Below are 15,866 nucleotides of genomic sequence, written 5' to 3'. Positions count from 1 at the left end.
TCTGATGGTAATAATGAGGTCTTTGCTTTCCGACCTTCTGTCATTTAGATTAAAAATACACATTAATGTTGTTATTCCCTCCTTGAAAAATACTGCAGAAGTAAAATGTCTGCTACCAGAAACCTATGCTGTATGATTCTAAGCACCACAGGCTGGACTATTACTATTATTTTCCCATGAAATATGTAACTTGTCAGTGTCAATATGGACAAAACAGTGTTTAAGACAAACAAACACTCTAACGCGTCTCGACATGTTTTTCTCAAACCCTTGTTGATGTCATGTTCTCCATTGACATCTCCTTAGCTTTTTTTATGATATTTGTCCTCCCAGTACTTTGACTGGCATGCATTTACTCCCTGCTGTAAATCTATTGTACTTGTTACTCTTAAAGAAACTCATCAGAAAGATGTCTGCTTCTTATGTTGGATTGTTTAGCAACTTGGGCAGTGTCCTGCCCTGACATTATAGTGTCAAAATAGACAAAACTGTGTTTAAGACAAGCAAACACTATGAGTGAACTGATCATTAATTCTTCTGAATCTTTTTTTTATCTTAAGTTTGTGATTACCTGCCTAGGTGCAGTGCTCTATAATGACTTGTGATGATGGGATCTCTGCTTATTTTTTGTTATGATCTCAGCTCTTCCCAGGTTTTTGATTGACATGTATCTGCTTGGAAATGTTCCTGCTGAAAATCAACCAAAAACTCACCAGTAAGAAGTCTGTTTGAATGTTGTTCAGCACCAGAGACAGCTCATTGTCCTACCCATTAAATTCTTAAGTTTCAAGATAGACCAAGCTGTGTTTAAGACAAGGAAACAGCATGATACTATGAGAGAATTGGCCTATAATGCTAGTTAATCATTTCTAATCCTTGTCATTACCTGCATCACTAGTGCAGTATGTCTTCGACGATATTATGATGATCCATCCTTTTGTTATGATCTCAGCTCTTCCCAGGTCTTCAGTTGACATGTATCTATTTGGGAATGTTTCTGCTGAAAATCATTTGTAGTTGTTTCTCTTTAAAAACTCATCAGCAAGAGGTCTACTAATTGTGTTAGAATGTTGTTCAGCACCACAGACTGGTCCATGGTCCTAACCATAAAATTCTTAAGTTTCAAGATATGCCAAGCTGTGTTTAAGACAAGGAAACACTTTCTGAGAGTTGGTTGCTTTGTTAAGGCTTTCTAACAGTATGTCTTGAATGTGGGTTATACGAAAGTCTCTAATCCTAGTGATTACCAGCCTTGTTGGTGTCAATGATTGTTGTCCACTGATGGTGGTGTGCACGTGGTTCTCTCCATTTGGTATGACATTTCCTTTTCTGAGCCCTTGGAGTGACATTATTCTAGTCTTTTTAGTCAGACAACTTCTTGCAAGCCTTTGTCATGCTCTTTATTCTCAACAGATCTTGGACTGACATGACTATCTTTTCAGGAAAGTTCCTGTAGGAGGCGCTTTGCTCTCACGTTGCCGTCCCTTGACTTATTTTGGTATTGGTTCTTATTTAAAAAAATCATCTAACCCACTCCCATATTTGTATGGTATTGGACAAGCTGACATTTTTGTGAGGTCCGATTATGCAGGTACAATGCATGACTTGGCGGGTAAGTTCATAGTGCCCCCCTCTCTGTTATGGTTGTATTGTTGTTAAGTCCTGATACTATTATCAATCCTTTTCCCAAACATTTTCTTGGCTTCATACTTGTAATTAAAAACTTCTTTGTTCTGTACATGAAACATGTAACAGATACTGTTACAGTAGTAAATGTCGATTTTTTTCTCTAGTTTTAGCAGTTATTCTGAGCCCTGATCAAGTTGTAAGGTTCTGCGTAGTGTTTGTAGCACTACTAATTGTTACTATGTGCTTTCCTTGATAATGTGTAAAATAAATCCTTTTTTTCCGTCCTACCCCTTTTTTTGCCTTCCTTTGTTGTATGTAAATGGTGGCCCTGTTGTGCTCTCTGTTAGAAACAGAGCTGGACATATTTGGCAGTAGTATTGACAGAATGTATGCCCATACCTCTAGAAAGCCTTTAAGTTAGCTTTCTTGGTTCATGTAATACTAAGAGGCTTCATATTCTGAACTGGTAATTTCCAGATATGCCTGTCCTTGGTGCTGAATTGGCTCAGATTTTGTTTAGTCTGACTAAATACCACATCTTTGCAACTATGTTTTGAACATCAAATGTAGTATATCTTTCTTTGACAATTTTTCCAGAACTGCTGACATGAACAGCAGAGTTAGGTATCTGGAAGGTTACTTCCTTCTATCATTCCTGCTCTATGGCTCATCTCATGAGCTTCACCTCCATGACTACCTATCCTTTCGGCCTGTTGATTGCATTTATCTACCCAATTCCTGGTGGGTAAACATATTCCTTGAGTGTTATGTACATTGTGTACATGTAACCTAGATTAATGATGGTGCTTCTCTCCTGAGTTTTTGTTCTGAGGTCTTTTGTCTGAGCATAACTCTCTCAATTCCTGTCATTTCATTTGGATGTTCTCAGTTGAATTTCTCCCAAGCTCTTGTACTAAACTTAAGCCATTGGAGCCTGCAGATTGGCATTCATCTATGCTTTTTTTATAAATCTCTTTACAACCCTCTCTTTTTCTATTCAGGGAAACTTTTGGTGAGTAACCTCAACGCTTTGCCATCTTGTGTCTTTTTCTGTGTGTTCACGGACCAGTGCCTGCCTGCTGGCCAAAATGTGTTGGCCTATCACATATTTTGGGAGTCATATACCTAAAAGTATACATAATGTTTGAAGTTGATCTGAGCCCTCATGGTGTCCTGATTATGACACTTTTATTCTCATCCAAGTTGATGAAGACTTGATTTGAAATGTCTACCTATTGCAAAAGGAGAAAATGACTTTGCGTTTTTCCGGTAATATGACATCTTCAGAGTTTTTGTGCCTCTTTGAATTCCTGTAATTTCATTATGTTCTCAGTTGATTTTCTCCAGAGCTCTAAAAATGTACTGAGCTTCTATCTTTGCAGCCCATGGATTGGCATCTATCCAGGAAAATTCCTGGTGGGTAATAAACACAATTAGATACTACTGACATCCTTGGTAAGGTTCTCTGCTGCAATTTTGCACTCAGTCTGTTTTTTTCCCTTTTCAACTCTTTCTTTCTCTATTCAGTAAATGTTTGGAGTAACCTCAACACTTTGGCATCTTGCAATCAGTCTGTTTTTTACTCTACTGAACTTCTGTCTTTGTAGCCCATAGATTGATATTTATCTATCCAGGAAAATACCTGGTGAAGTGAAAACTCAGATTTTGCTGGCACACAGCTGGGTACGTGAGGTTCTCTGTTGAGATTCCGCATTTAGTCTAGTCTTTTTTTTGCAATCTGCTCTTTCTTTATTGATGAAATTTTTGGTGAGTAATCTCAGCACTTTGGTGCGGTGTGTCTATTTCTTTGTGTCACCATGGACCAGTGCCTGCCTGCTGGCCAAGATGTATTTGGCCTATCACAGATTTTGGGCAGTGTATCTGTAAATAGTGTAAAGTTTTGAAGTTGATATGAGCCCTCGTGGTGTCCTGGTTATGAAATTTCTGGTTGATCCTATCAATGCATCTACACTGTGTATCTCATTGAAATCGATTTCTCAAATCTTTCATCAGTTTTTGAAAGAATTTTACTTTAATATGCCATCCTTTTCCTGGTATATAAAAACATCCAACAAAGACTTGATTAGATATGCATGTATCTGCCAACTGGGAGAGCAGCGATGCTGAAATGTTCTATTCCTTTTCCTACTAGTATTATGACAACTTTTTCTGTCCTTACCACAGACCAGTGCCCATTATAAGGCTTGTCCTATTGTACTGTTGTGGACTTTTGTTGTTATGTACCTGATACATGAATTATCTATGGCTAATATAAGCCCACATGGTATCCATGTTATGGAACTCTGGGGTTGTCCCGATTATGCATTATTTTGTTGTTCTCCCTACATGGCTATGATCATGCGGGTATCAATTCCTCACTTCCAAGTTGTGTTTTTTTTTCAAAGATCCTTTTTATTCAATTGACCAAGGCTTGACTTCTCACATATTCTAAATGATATACAAGAGTCTGAATAAAGTTATGTTTTAAGTTAATATGAGACCTCCTGGTGTATTAGTTATGAAATACATGTAGCAGGTTGGTGGTGGCATAAGAATTATTTTCATGCCATTCACTTTTCATTTTTATATTCTATATCACATGGTAACTTTCATTATGATGAATGATGGACAATCTAGCTCACTCATGGACTCTCTTGAAGAAAAGCTAGTCGTAGAACTTCCTCTTTAAACTGTTAATTTTCTTGTTAAAAATGCTACATGTATATGACCTGTGATATCAAATCCCACTCTTTGGAAACTTCCAAAGTGTCTGTGGAACGATTCTTGAATCTTGGTTGGATTGAAACATCTCAATTATTGCAACTTTCAAAATGTGTTCAATTCTATCCATTCCACCTTCGTGCATAGGATAAATGTATTGCTCTGTATTTCTAATTCTTTCCTCTTCAGGCATGTGTAGGTACATTACTCCTACTGCCAAGCAGCAGTCCCACCAAGAGAAGGCCCTTTTTTCAGTAATCTACCAAAGACCTTTGTCCTGCTCAACTAAAGACCATCCTTTGTGACTTGAGATATCTAAAGTTCTCTGTGCCCTTTGTGTATTGCAGCATTCATCTCTTGCATTACCTTTGAAATATTGAAGAATAATCAGGTTCTGTCCATTATTTTATTCCTTCATTCTGACAAAACATCAGTTGTGAAGGTGGAGTCATGGTAGCAACTGCTGGGTACTGTACTTCTGAGTCCCACGAAGAGGAGGTCCTTTATTTTGTATTCTATGAAAGCCCATGGTCCTGTTAAACTGAAGATCATCCTTTGTGACTTGAGCAATCTAAGTCTTGTGTCCATTGTGGATTGCGGCATTCATCTTCTGCATTACCTTCTATAACTAAAGATCGTCCTTTGTAGTTTGTGACTTGAGATATCTAAGTCTGTTATAATGGCTGTTTTTTATGCCCAAGTAATTCATCCTCTGCATTACTTTCTAAGGATTAAAGAATAATTAGATTATATCCATTATTGTATTCCTTCATCCTGACAAAACATCAGTTATGAAGGTGGAGTCATGATGAGTACTGTACTTCTAATTAGTAAATTACCTTATCCTCAATCAGTTATATCTCTTTCTGCCAAAGAATACCTTTACGAACCAATAGTACAAGAGCAGCATCTTGGAAGAGTTCTTAAATCTCTTCTGAATATTGACATTATCAGTGGAAAACTATTTCTTCTTATCTCCTTATCTCATCTTATCTCCAAATGCTTACATTATGGGAGACAATCAAAGTTTAGAGTGTTCATTCCAGTATAGCTCCCTGTGAGTATATAATGTCCTTCCTTGAGGTCTTATCTTTTTTCATCTGCAATTTATATATCTTAGTACTTAAAGTTGATCTTTTGATATGATCTTGTTTTAGTTCTGACAAAACATCAGATGTGACTAAAATCTGAAGTTTGTACCATCTCTCTATGACTTTTTTCTACCTCTTTATGCGAAAGAATCCCCTTATTAAAGCAACAACAGCCTTAACAGCAGCCTAGAAGAGTTCTCTAATCTCTTCTGAGTATTGGCGGATGAATATTGGCATACCAAAATCTTCTTATTTCTTCTTGGCAATGCATATAGTTGACAATAAAAGTTTTAAATTTTGATATCTATGTAGTAGTAATAAAGGTCTTAGTCTATAGTTTGTCATTAATAAATGAGGTTTATCTTTCTTCATCTGCACTTGAGTGATCATACTTTGTGACTTGTTACAAGTCTGCAACCGTTCTGTTTATTATTCTCCCATTGAAACTAGCCACGACTGAAAGATTTTCAACTGTTTGAAATGGTAATGATCTTACATACCTGTTCTTTGCAGTAACATCTGATTTCTGGTTTGTTATAACACTCACTTTCACAGATATTGATTACAATCAGGTTATGCCTGCAGAAACTGTAAAAAGTAAAATTGATATGCACTTTCCCTTTGTTGCACCTCTATGTGAGTACTGCCAGTAGTAGTATCAACTGGCTGGACCAGGTGCAACCATTCTGTTTATTATTCTCCCATTGAAACTAGCCACTGAAAGATTTCCACTTGTTTGAAATGGTAACGATCTCTGGCATACCTGTTCGTTGCAGTAAAATCTCTTGGTTGTTGTAACACTGACTTTCGCATTTTATTCTTAAAATGTCAAGTTCTCCAGATATTGATTAGAGTCAAGTTATTGCTGTGGAAATAGTATTTTGTCTTGCTAATACTACTTTTACTAAGTAAAATTAACATGCAATTTCACTTTGTTGCTCATCTATGTGTGTATACTGCCAGTAGTAGTATCAATTGGCTGAGACCCTTTATTTCTTCCTTTTGATGACAGAGTGGTGCTTAATGATTTATATATTCACTAGAATTCTGTCGACCAAAATTTGTTTGGCTTAATGCTTGTACTTTTTGTCTTCTCTTTTTGATTGATAGTTCTCTCAATGTGTATTGACTTGTCCTAAACAGGACTCATACTTGTCCATATACTCCTCTAACCATGCCTCTTTCCATGCACTGCCAAATAGAGTTTCTTGATGCCTTGATCTTTCCTCCTTTCTTTGAATTTGGTTTGACTCCAAACCAGTGTTTATTCCTTCTGTAGACCAAAATTGTTTTCCTTTGCTCTTGACAATGTAAATTTTGTCTTCCTCATCTTTTTGGTACACCTTGGCACTCTCAATATGTATTGACTTGTCCTAAGCAGGACTTTACTATCAGTACTCGTCCACTTACCACTCTTTCCATATGAATGGATTTTGTTTTGTTTGGTGCCTTATTTAAATTTGGTGCATCTTTTCTCCTTCCTTCCATTTGACACCAAACTGGTGTCTTTCCCTTCTGAAGACGATGATTTGTTTGGCATCACTCACTCTTGATAATGTACGTTTTGTCTCCATCTTCGTTTGCCATTGCACTGTCAATAGGTATTTCTTGTCATGCTCAGGACTTATTTTCTTGACTCCTCAAGCTTGTACTTTTTGTTTGTGCCTTGTTTGGTGCATCTTTCCTCCTTTCTTCCATTTCACTCCAAGCTGATGCTTATTCCTAAATGCATAGGCCAAGGTTATAGTCGATTGGGCTTCAGAAGAATGACAGCTGAGACACAACGATTTACCGGTTTCCACCTTTTATTCAAAAGTCTTCATCAGAATTGCATAGGCCAAGGTTCATTTGGCTTCACACGTAGCTTGTATTCATTGTACAATAATAACTTCATTCTTTTTTTTGATACTTTCAAGAAGTATTGGCTGTGCTCAGCAGGACTCTCACAACTGAACTCCTCCTTGTACTCTGAGGACATGCGTGTACTACAAACAGTAACAGTTGCTGACATTTGCAGCTATGCTTCGTCTTTGTCAGTGACAGTTTAGAGAAGTCTGACTAGACACATTGGTTGAGACGTTGAATTCCGTCTCTGTGGTGATGGTCTAACTCTTCTTTGCTGAGACAGGTTGTTAGTCATATTTGTTAGTTTTTTCATAGCCAGATTGGACTGAATGCACTTGTTTGGAGCTAGCTTCACTGGAAGCTGGAACCGCGAAGCTCTACCTGTCTTTTACTTCTTACTTTTGACACAGCATTGATCTCACTTGCATATTGTTGAAGAATATGATCATCATTCTGTTGAATCCAGTTATCACCAATGAAATTTTCCTGCTGTATCTTTCCAGTGTCTGAGCCCTTGAGTTTCAAATGTACTACTAGGCAAATCCTTGCCGTTGGCCACTGTGGCTTCGCCAACACGACGTCATGTGCGAATTCTATCTCTGATGAATAATTTCTGGACTTTCTGAATAATTTCTGGACTAAATGCATTTGCATGGATTTCAATAAACTTTTGAGTCTCTTAATATAACCGTTATATGTTTTCTAAGCATTCTTCGCGTAGTGAGATTGTTTAATAACTTGTTGGTTTTATCTAAGTCTTCAGGACAGACAGGACCAAATGTGCGTCATTCTTGTTTGGAACTTCCTTCATCCTCATTTATGTCATCAGTGATTCTTTTGACTCGGATTTTTGCAGTCTCTTATGTTGTCTTTTTATGGTCAATGAAATAATCCTGCTTATGCCTTCCCAGTGTGATTTTTACATTTAAACCTTGCCATCAGTCACGGTGGCGTATCGAACGCGATGAATGAATTTGGACAAACTTTTGGGTCTCTCAATATGGTTATGTTCTTTGCTTAGTGAGATTGTTGATATTAAGTTTTTGGTTTCATCTAACTTATTCTAAGTCTGGTCAGACCGGACCGAAATGTGCGTCATTCTTGTTTCAAATTGAAATTATCGTCATGCTCATTATTGTGACAGACTGAGTGACTCTTGCAACTCGGACTCTCACAGTCATGTTTCTAATGACAGCCAGTCAGGAACAATTGAATACTCCTGCTAATGCCCTTCCAGTGTGATCTTTATTTTAAATGTAGACAAATCCTTGCCATCAGTCAATGTGGCTTTTCAATAGTGATGTAGATAGTCTCTATCTCTAAGTCTAATGAATCATTTCTGGATTTCTCTTGCATGCTGGCCCTTAAATTGATATCGGTCAAGCATTAAGAAAAGAAATTGTAATGGTTTTATTAGCATTCTTTGCTGAGTGGGCTGTTCATAACTTGTTGGTTTCATCTTAGCCCTAAGTCAGACCAGCCGAATGCTCGTTATTCTTGTTTCAAATTGAAACTCCCTTCATGCTCATTATTGTGATCAGTGACTCTTGTGACTCTGAATCCCACAGTGATGTTTTATATGTTGTCCAGCATATGAAATGATTATCCTTCAGTCTACTTCTTAGGTCCAGTGTGCCCTTTATTTTCAAAAGTAGACAACTTATTTTCAGCCACTGTGGTTCTTGCAATGCAATATCACTCCCGGTTTCCCTCTCTATTTCTGAACTATTCCTCTTGCATGTGGACCCATGAATGGATCTTGGTAATCTTTATCTGATTTCGGATTGGCCAATATAGCTAACCGTGTTTTGTTAGAATTCTTTGTTGAGTCAGGTTGTTTATCACCCTTTTGGGATTCATCAACCCTAAGTTGTTTCAGACTGGACGGAATAAACATCATTCTTGCTTCATGCTGATTTGTGTCGTCAATAATTCTTTAATAATGACTCGGCTCGTGACTGTCACATTTCAAACGTTGTCCAGTTGAGTCCAATGAAGTTATCATCCTGTGCCTTGCCAGTATTCCCTCTGCTAGTATTAAACTAAGACAAGTCCTTTGAAAAACTTTTGTTGAAAAACATGTCATCCTGTACCCAGTTGATGACAGTAAAGTAAACCTTGGTATGCCTCTTCAGAGAGCCCTTTACTTTAAAACGTACAGACAAACCCTGCCATCAGTTACTGTGGCTTAAGCACGAGAATGTTTCGTTCCTGTTTCTCTCTCTCTCTGAAATTTTCAGTATTTTTCTTGCATGATTAACTAAAAATGGATCAGGGTTTCAGAGTGTGTTAATTCTATTAGCATCCTTTAGAGTTGCTGAGTCGAGTTGTCGAGATTCTTCTTCTGGTGATGATGATCTTTGTGATACACCTTTAAGTTTGCACTTCCAACGACGTCGAGTATGTATTGACTTGTCCCAAGCAGGACAACTACTTGTACTCCTCTCTAGACCTTTTTCCATGCAAATTTTTTTGTTAAGTGCCTTGTTTGGTATATCTTTTCCCCTTTCTTCCATTTGACTCAAAACCGGTGCTTATTCCTAAATGCGTTAAGGCCAAGATTTGGCTTCACTCTTGTATTTATTGTCGTCATCTTTTTTTAATACTTTACAGAAGTATTGACAGGTTGTGCTCTGCAGGACTCTCCCAACTGAACTCCTCCTTGCACTCTGAGTACATGAATGTACTACAAACAGTATGTTGCAGCTGTGCTTTGAACACTTTGTTTTCTTTTTTGGTTTGTCAGTGACAGTTTAGAGAAGTCTGACTAGACACATTGGTTGAGATGTTGAATTCTGTCTCTGTGGTGATGTTCTAACTCTTCTTTGCTGAGTGGGGCTGTTTGATTTTAATTTGTTTCATCTTAACCCTGGTCAGACCAGCCAAATTTGCGTCATTCTTTACTCAAAATCAAAACTCCCTCCGTGCTCATTACTGTGATCAGTGACTCTTGCGACTCTGAATCCCGCAGTGATGTTTCATATGCTGTCCAGTATATGAAATGATTATCCCTCAGTCTACTTCTTATGTCCAGTGTGCCCTTTATTTTCAAAAGTAGACAACTCCTTTTCAGTCACTGTGGTTCTTTCAATGCAACATTGTACCCAGTCTCTTTCTAATTCTGAACTCGTTGAGTATTTCTCTTTCTCGGATGTGGATCCGTGAATGGATCTTAGCCTTTATCTGTTTTCGGCATATCTACGTCTATGCAGGGTCTATGCCAAGAGCAGACCAGCCTGGCGAGCCCTGTGCATGTCTGCAGCCGCCATGCATCAGACACTGATGCTTGCGAACGATTGATTGCTTGTGCCAAAATTGCAATATACGTTGACTAAGATATAAGATTTTGTTTCAAATCTTTGCTGAGTTAGATTGTTTATCACCTTTCTTGGATTCACCAAACGTCCAAACCCCAATGCAGACTGGACCAAATGAACGTCAATCTTGTTTGGAACTTGCTTCATGCTGATTTGTGTTGTCAGTGATTCTTGCGACTCGGCTCGTGACTATCACATTTCAAACGTTGTCCAGTTGAGGCCAATGAAGTTATCACCCTGTGCCTTGCCAGTGTTCCCTCTGCTAGTATTTTTAAACTAAGACAAGTCCTTTGAAAAAACTTTTGTTGAAAAACATGTCATCCGGTACCCTGAGTGGATGACAGTAAAGTAAACCTTGGTATGCCTCTTCAGAGAGCCCTTTACTTTAAGACGTACAGACAAACCCTGCCGTCAGTTACTGTGGCTAGCGCGAGACAGTTTTGTTCCTGTTTCTTTCTCTCTCTGAAATTTTCAGTATTTTTCTTGCATGCTTAACCAATAATGGATCAGGGTTTCAGAGTGTGTGCCCATTGTTTTCAAACGCAGACAAATTGTTGTCATCTGATACTGTCACAGTGGCTCCTGCGCTTTGATGGCATACCCAGTTTCCCCCTCTCATGAATAACTTCAGGATGTCTGTTGCCAGCTAACCCACGAATGGGTCTCCATCCGGCAAAAGCCTGACCCTGCAAAAGAAATTCACTATAATGGTTGTGCATTTTTATGTTCTCTGCTGAGTCGGATTATCTATCAGTCATTTGTTGAATTCATCAACTAGTCTGATCATCATGACGGGGCTGCGTGAGCACACCATATTGAATAGTATTCTTGTTTGAAACTTGCTCCATGGGACTCTAAATGAAACCCGACATGTATGTCCTTACTCAGATGTTGATGAATAAGATGTCATATTTTGTTCAGTAGAGGCCAATGAGATAATCCTGCTGTCCAGTGAGCCCTTTATTTGTAAACATAGAAAATTTTTGTCAGTCACCGTGGCTTTTTAGATACGACTTTGCACCTGTTTACCTTCAAGTTCTCTGATTAATACCTCAAGGATTTTACATGACGTACTTGCCAGCTGCATCTTCGGTAACAGTCTAATCCAGCCAAAGAAATTCAGTATGGGTGTGCTTTGTTACATTCTCTGCAGAGTCAGATTCTCTATCAGTCATTTGTTGGATTCATCAACTAGTCTGATCGTGACTGGTCTGCGTGAGCATGCCATATTGATTAGTATTCTAGTTCGGAACTTGCTCCATTGGTCTCTTGAAACCCTACATGTAAGTCTTACTCAGATGTTGATGAATAAAGTGTCATCTTTTCTTCAGTCAAGGCCTATTTAATAGTCCTGCTGTTCTTTCCATTGTGCCCTATATTTTTAAAGTTTACATAGAAAAATCTTTGTCAGTGGTTCTTGCGATGTGACTCTTGCATGCCTGTTAACCTAATCTCTAATGAATCATTTCAGGATTTTACTTCCATGATGTATCTTCAAGTTGGTCAATGGTCCATCTCTGGCCAAAGAATGTCAGTATGGTTGTGTTTTGTTGATGTTCTTTGCTGAGTCAGATTATCAATCAGTCATTTGTTTGATTCATCAGCTTCTAGACTCAGAGCTATCATGATGGTGTGTCATAATGATCATCATATTCTTGTTTGGAACTTGTTCCATGGAATGAACCTGTAGGCAATGTTTTCAAATGCACAACGCACTTCCATGTTGTTGAAAAATGTTCAATATGTTGTCTCGTAGAGTCCATTGAAATGCTCCTACTGTGCCTTATTTAGCGCTTGCAAGTGTGTCAGTCATCAGGAGGTCTGTTGCACCAAGTCTCCCACTCTGATGAAGGCTTTCTCTAGTATGCTGACTCATGAATGGGCCTCTGAACTGTTGATAATTGACAGATGTCTCTCATCCGCACATCATTGTCTATGATATAAGCCTTTTACTTTTATTGTGCTTTGCCGTACCATTCTCTTGATATTGCTAGTGTGCATTTACCCTTTTCACTGTAACAACACAAACAGTCTTTGCAGTACCATTCTCTCAATACTGCTTGTGCCAACTGGTACTTTTGTTCACTTTGCGCTTTTATATAACCTTTCTCTGAAAATTGCTACTGTCAGCTGACACTCTTCCTACTTCAATGTACCTTGTGGTACTAAGTTTTTCTGAGTGAGGCCTTTTCTGAATTAAGGCCATTAGATACGGATACAAGGAGCCAGACGTCAAAGACTGAAAGTGGAACAAAAGAAAAATACCTCAAACCAGTTAAGCTCACTAAAGAGGCTTCTTTTACTTATTTGGTTTTGGCATTTTCTGGGAATGAGGCTCTCTCCTGAACTACTACACTTTCATGGGATGTAATACTGATAATATTATTATGGACTTACAGGGTAGTTTTTTTTAGTGGGTTCATAACAATGATACATGTGCACTTCTATGAATGCTGCCAGTGTTAACTGGCTATTTCCAGCTTTGCTGTGAGCACTCTACTAGTAACCATCTAAATTTGGTGTGACTGGTGTGAACTTTCTCTTAACGTCAAATTGTCATCCATTCATCCTGCGTAATGTATTTGCCAAAGCTTGTTTGGCTCCACAATACTCACATGCATACTTATTGTCTCCACTGTTTATTCATTATCCTGTCAAGTTGCTGGTTTGGCAGTTGATATGAGCCATTATGATAATGGAGAGGTCTTCTGTTTGGTGATTGTAATAGTTTCTATGCAAGAAGAGTCATTTGGTTGATTCTGTTATGTACCCATTGCCATTTCTTCATGAAGTTTTATCCGTCTAGTTTAAAAAGTGATCTTAGAAGTTACTGTTCTTGACCATTATAACAAGATGCAGGATAACTCTATTGGATATTGCAGTGCTGCCACTGAATTAAAACCGATGCACATTGAATGAAAAAGTTATTAAAAGGTAGATGCAGTAACTAATGGGTACAGAATTTGGTACAGAATCTTCTCGTCAACTCAAAGATGGACTCCTTTCCTTTGAATTTATCAGATTTTCTCCTTGAAAGAGTTAGAAGTAAGAAATCTGATATTTTGTTAGAATGTTGTTCAGCACCAAGGACAGGACTATGAAATAATGTCAATATAGAAAAACTGTATTAAACACAATGAAACACTCATTAATTCTCCCTGTCAAGTCAATTCATTTAGTCTGACTGTAAATAATGGTCAAGACTTTCTCTTTCTTCATCTTTAAACCAATGATAATAATGAATAAAATTATAGATCAAGTCTCTTTTGGAACTATGTAAGGTTTTCAGCTGCATAGGATTGCCATTCCTTCCTTGATAACATCCGAGTCAGCAATAAAAAGTTGGCAACATGATATTCTAAAGAAATTCTTGTCTCACTCCAGAGACTACCCTACTCATGAAAAAGTGTCAAGAAAGAGAAATTGTGTTGAAGACAATCAAACACTCTTTTCATCTCTTCTGGTTCGTCTGATCAGTCTGAGTATAAGTTCAAGAATCTCTCAACTCAATATAATTTCCACTGCTTACTGATTGAACCCACTTATAATTTAAAGTGTATGGATCTACTGAGCCTGTGTTTTCTTGCTCGTTCTTCTCTCTGCAATCTTTACTTTTCACCCTGTCATGATTTACATTTAAGTACAGATTTGCTATCCTTCCTCAAAAAGACTCAGTAAAAAGCCTGCTTCTGGATTTGCCTGTCAGTGAATGTTGAAAGAGGTCAAGGGATAGGTGAGGTGAGGAATGTTGTATAGCACTAAGGAAAAAGCTATTGCCCTGCTATGAATTTTGCAAGCATCAAGGAGAAAAAATGTGTTTAAGACAAATAAATACTGGTTACTAGGATCTCCTATCTGTTGACAGCTTTCTTCAGTAAGTTTACCATTTAACTGTTAAGATATGGCCTTTGCCCTTCTGTAATAGATAGTTTCCGAAAAGACTTTCATGACTCACAGTATATTCTATTCCCAGCTCTGGCTAGACTTTCCTTTGTGCAGTGCAGTGTTGAAATGATTAAGTCTCTTTACTATAGGTTTCCATGGGAGCAATGAAGTGGGGGAGTACCCTGTGGTTGTAGGTTTCAGCTGGTGAACATGTAAATGGCTCCCTGTATGGAGCCTAGTTGGTTACTTTGTTAATACGCCTTTGTCCTTCTGCAATACTAATAGATAGTTCCCCCAAAGACTGGCATCACTCACAGTCTACCATTTTCTTCCCAGCGCCGGCTATAGACTTACCTTTCTTCAGTCTTGAAATAATTCAAAGTAGACTTTACTATTATAGGTTTCAATGGGTGCAATGAATTGGAGGAGTACTCTTTGGTTGTAGGTTTTCAGCTGGTGTACATGGAAATGGTTCCTTGTGGATCCTCGATTTCGATTTTTTTGTTGCGGTTGATGATATCTTGCAATGATATCCCTTGTGAAAAACTCACGGTCACTTGTACTGTGGTCCATTATATTGAAGTTCAAGTGCCAGTGGGTCTCAACTGAATTCTGATCGCATATCATTACCATACATAATACATGTAATTGCCAATTTGTGACATGAGCTCCCTATTGATGTTGTCCCTGTATACTGTAACAGAAGATTCAGTTACTGAAATCCCATATAATCCACCATGGTTTAGTATATGAAGTTGTGTGGTGTCTACGTACTCTTAGATTTTCTCTTTACATGTAGAGAAACTTTTCTTACCTAGACTGAATGTACCTGACTATGTTTTAAGCTTGGTTTCCTCATGAACTTTATGATTTAAAAAAATAAATCTTTGGATGTATTCTTTTAATATTCCATTATATAAACTACAACAAATGTTGCTAATTTGATTTATCCACCTATCAACCATAAACTTCTTGCATTTTTTGTCATCATTTCCAATGATGATTAATGAAGTCTCCCTTGGTGCCATTATATGTAAGGTTATCAACTCATTTTGTAGATCATGAATCTACTGAGCCATATGTCAACTTGTTTCTTTCACTCTCATCTCTATTGCCTTTGTTTTTCAACCATTTCATTTATGCACAGAATGTGCCTCCTTGAAAAACTTAGAATGTGTGCTGCCTGGTTAGTATGAATCAACTGACCCGTATGTCATCTCGTTTCTTTCTCTCTCATCTCTATTGGTTTGTTTTTCAACCTCTTCATTTATGCTCAGAATGTGCCTCCTTAAAAAAATTCTGTAAAATGTGTGCTTCTTGGTTATTATGGAAAGTGATCAGCACCAAGGACAGGACCATTATTTGTCATCAAATTTGT

The sequence above is a fragment of the Branchiostoma lanceolatum genome, chromosome 15 (genome assembly GCF_035083965.1).
Source record: "Branchiostoma lanceolatum isolate klBraLanc5 chromosome 15, klBraLanc5.hap2, whole genome shotgun sequence".
NCBI lineage: Eukaryota > Metazoa > Chordata > Leptocardii > Amphioxiformes > Branchiostomatidae > Branchiostoma > Branchiostoma lanceolatum.
The sequence above is the reverse complement of the archived record's forward strand: the minus strand, read 5'-3'. Positions refer to the sequence as shown.